Source organism: Coenobita brevimanus, chromosome 79 (assembly GCF_032717465.1).
Source record: "Coenobita brevimanus isolate Jiangsu-jjx chromosome 79, ASM3271746v2, whole genome shotgun sequence".
Lineage (NCBI taxonomy): Eukaryota > Metazoa > Arthropoda > Malacostraca > Decapoda > Coenobitidae > Coenobita > Coenobita brevimanus.
Window position 1 is genome coordinate 26,002,472 of NC_137032.1, and position 4,627 is coordinate 26,007,098.

At 39.7% G+C, this 4,627-nt stretch overlaps 1 pseudogene; it reads left to right on the forward strand.

Annotated features, from left to right (window-relative positions):
* The first annotated feature begins 2,128 nt into the window (after nucleotides 1-2,128).
* LOC145409161 (5S ribosomal RNA) lies at nucleotides 2,129-2,243 on the forward strand (annotated as a pseudogene).
* The last annotated feature ends 2,384 nt before the right edge of the window (nucleotides 2,244-4,627 follow it).

Here is a 4,627-nt window from a genome sequence, read left to right on the forward strand (position 1 = left end):
ATATATATGGAGCCTCTGGCTATATATATATATGTGGCGCCTCTGGGTACAGTGGTAGGGCGTGTGCTTCGTACACGGGTGATCCAGGGTTCGCACCCCGGCAGGGTAATAAACTTTGGGAGTGTTCACCCGGCCACGTACTGCATTGGCGGACACAAGGGGTGCTGTTGTTGAACCAGTGTCGCTTACTATAAAGTATGCTTGCACCCAGTAGGCTTGCGGGAGTCGATTACATATTGTGGTAGGTGGTGGCGACCATCATCCACTCACTTGATGTAATGCTGCCTACTTCTTCCTTAGCCTTTATCATTCTTTTTCTGTGCCTGCCCTCCTCTCTTCCTATTTCTCCCATCTTTCCTCTCACTTCATATTGCTTTTCTTTCCCTTACAGGTGGCTTTACATCGAGTGACAAGCCAAATGGTTTCATGTAAGCCAGGAAACCATTTACAATGCTGGGTGGTAACCATATAACCAAACCATATGTGCTCCCTACGTGTCAGCAAGTGGGTTGTTGGAGGGTTAGTGCCCCTCCCCGTAAAACAAATAACTCAAAGTCAAATGACCACCCTTTACAGGATCATGGCATCTGGCAATAGATCTATCTATCTATCTATCTATCTATATACCTAGGCTGCATCATCATCATCATCATCATCATCATCCTGACCTCCTTTCCCACCCTAGGGCAGGGTGAGGAGTAGCAATGTCCAGACAGCCAATGTTTGATCAGTTCTGTGGGCCACACTTCCATTTACTCATCATTTAAGCCCCCAAATCCTGGCTCCATCAGATAGACCAAAAAAAATTTCACCACATTCTGTATAAGTAGCTTCACATATACCTATCTGATAGCGCCAGTCCAAATACTGTCACGTTAAAAAGTGGTGCCAAATCCTTGGTTATGCACTTCTTCATACAAAATTCATCCATCCAGCTCGGTCTCTTGTCAATCCCTTAGCCCTACCAACATTCATACCTCTCTTCCTCACACACTCATCCACCATATCCCTACCTTTGCCTACCTCGCTTCCTCCTACCTTCAGATTCGCTCAGATATACCTTTTTCACCACTTTATTTTCATCCATTCTCTCCACATGACCAGACCATATATATATATATTCCATCCATCCATCATCCAATCCTATGTTGCCCCGTAGAGGAGCATAGGAACCCGGGGTTAGGCAAGTTGGTCCTGACATTTAAAATGATAGTGACCAGCCTCACTTATCCCTGAGTGGCATTACGTGAGCAATAAACCCCAACCATCCCTTGGATATAAACTTACACAGGCTCAATGCGATTGGAGCACCTTAATTACCGACTAAACCACCAGGCGCCATGACTTGGTTATATGGTTACCACCCAGCGTAGTAAATGGTTTCTTTATGTACAGGAAACCGTTTGGCTTGTCACTCAGTGTAGTCACCCATAGACAGAAAGAAGAGGAAAGAATGAAGGAAAGAAAGACAGAAGAGGGAGTGTAAAGTCACTCACCGGGAGAAGAAAAAGGAAAAAATGAAGGAAAGAAAGACAGAAGAGGAAGGATGGAAGAGAGGAAAGGGCAGACACCCAAAGCAGCACTACATCGAGTGATATATATATATATATATATATATATATATATATATATATATATATATATATATATATATATATATACCAAGGAGAGTGTATGTGGATGAGATGGAGGGGAGGAGAGGGAGGGGGAGGCCAAGGATGAGATGGAGGGGAGGAGAGGGAGGGGGAGGCCAAGGATGAGATGGAGGGATGAAGAGGTATATGAGATAGGAGGGTGTGAGCTGGAGGGAGGGCAACAAAATGGCTGGGCACAGGGTGACATGGAGGCGATTTATATGTGGCCACCCCTTACAAGATTAAGATGTCTGGCAATAGATAGACAGATAGACATACATACACATAGTACAAATTCTCAAATCCAAAATGATCGTGTACAGAAGCTTTACAGAAAATGGAAAAGTTTTGAATGCAGAGTCATAATGATACCTAATGTCAAAATTATGTAATGCATACCCTGGTGTACCATTAAAGGTAGACACAGTGAAGTATCTTGTACTGTAGTAGTAATTTACCTCTTCACTAAAGTGTCTACAATAAAAAATAAATACAATAATAGTCCACGTTGAGTACACCGCTTCCTGTCCGATCAGCGAAGTTAAGCAACATTGGGTCTGGTTAGTACTTGGATGGGTGACCGCCTGGGAACACCAGATGCTGTTGGCATAACGTTCTCCCTATGTGTCAAGTGGGGTTGATGGAGGATTAGTGCCCCTCCCTGTAAAACAATTAACTCTAAGCCCTTGGCCACCCCATTTGGGATACATGGCGTCTGGCAATGAATGATATATATATATATATATATATATATATATATATATATATATATATATATATATATATATATATATATATATATGGAGCCTCTGGGTATATATACAGTATATATATATATATATATATATATATATATATATATATATATTGAGGAAAATACTAGAAATTGAAAACTGCTGGTAGACTGTAAAATTTGGGAAAATGCTGTCTGTGAATGGCGGTGATGTATGTGATGTGGGAAAGGAAAATAATAATTGTGCTCTTCTTGATGGTGATGGTTGTGGTGGAAGTAATGGAATTTAATGAATGAGGGGTGATGTGAGTCATGGTAATAAAGATGAAGACGACGACATTGAGGTTGATGATGATATTAATGGTGATTTTAATGGCGGAGATGTTGGAACAGGAATATTTTTTATTAGAAGAACATACATTTAGAGAAAATATGGAATCTGAGTGACGATGGAGATGACAAGGATGATAAAGACGACGATGAGATAATATTAATGATGATTGTAGTGGTGGAAATGTCGGAACTGGAATAATCTTGAGAGTAGAGCATACCTTTAGAGAAAATGCTGCATGTGAGTGACGTCCCCAAAGGCACTTCCTTATTGCATCGTGGGTTCACCTCCTCGCTGGTCTGCCTGGTTTCCCTCTGCTCAATTCTCTTTTTTTCATCTCTTACCTTCTTTTCCATTATATTTCCTGCCTTCCTTCTTTCTTCTCCCATTTCAACTTCCTCCTTCTCTTCCTCTCTCTCTTCCATCTGTCTTTCTTTTTTCTCAGTTCATTTTTTAAAATCTTTACCTTATATTCCTTCTTATCTTGTGCCTTTCCTGTTTTCTTCCTTTCCATTAGCTTTTCATCTCCCTGATTCTTTTCCTGCCTTTCTTTTTCTTATTGTTCTTCTTTCTCAGTTCTTTTTCTTCTATCTTGACCATCTCTTTTTTTTTTTTTCTTGCTTCTCATCTGCTGTGTTTCTTTCCTCTCCTTTTCCATATTCCTTCGTCTCTTCCTTCCTCGCTTTCTTCTATCTTTTCATTATTATCTTGTTCACTCATTTCACATCCGTTCCTTTGATTTATTTTACCTTTCCCTATTCAACTTGCTTCTTTCCTTCTCTCTTTGTCAATACTTTTATCATCCTCCCACCTTGCCCGTGCCATTCTTCATTTCCAGTTTTTCTTCTTCGCTCTTTCATCTCCCCGTTCTGTTTCCCTCTTTCTCCTTACTTCACCACCCTTTACATCTTGACCCTCTTCTTCCTTTCTTTGATCTTCCTCTTTATCTTCGTTCTTTATTTCTTCTCTTAAACGTCTCCCGTTTAAAGTCTTCTTTTCATCTGCTTCCTGTCTTTCTCTTTTATCATGACTTCTTTGTATCTTTCTCCTCCATTCCTTGCTCAATCTTCTGTTCTTCTTTCATCACATTTCTCTTCTCCCAATTCGTTTACATCTTACGTTCTACCTTCTTTCCATTACTCTGCTTGTGTTGTCTTTCTCTTCTTCCCATTTGCATCTTCCTCTAAGTCTGGTTTCTTTCGTCCTTTCCCTCCCTATTTTACTCATGTCTTTCTTCTTCAGTTATTGTTTCTTTTTGTTTTGTTTTTCCTCCCATCCTATGTCATTCCTTTTTTTCTCCTTTGTTTATTCCTCTATTATTGATTGTTTTACTCTTTCTCTTTTCTTTCAGTCTTGCTCCTGCCTTCCCACTTATTTTAATCGGTGTTTTTTTCTGTTTCTATCTTTTCTTTTTTGTCCTTTCTTTTTTGGTAATATTTTTTCTTCAGCATTTCCTCTCTTTCTTTCGGTTTAGCTGCTATTTATCTTATTCCCTCGTCTTTCCAATCTCATTCTATTTCTTTCCTCTCTTTCTGCCTACTTCTCCTTCTGTCTCATTTCATTCTGTTGTATTTCCTTTGTCTTTTTTCCTTTCGTTTTTCTCCTTTACATTTTCTTCCTGTGCTTCGTCATTACTTTCCACATTCTCCTTTCTCCCTTTTCCTTTCCTTTCCAATTCGCCTTCCTTCTCCTTTCCTCATTCTTCTTTCTCTCTTTTCCTTTCCTTTCCAATTCTCCTTCCTTCTCTTATTCTGCTTCCATCATTTCCTCTTTCTTCTCTCATATTTGTTTCTCGTTTTGCATCGTCCGTCTCCTCTTTATTTACTTTTTCTTCTTGTCTTCTTCAACTTCTTCTTCCTTCATTTCTCTCTCTTACCTCTCTCCTTCTATCATTCAGCTCCCCTTTTTCTTCTTTTCCTCATTTCTTCT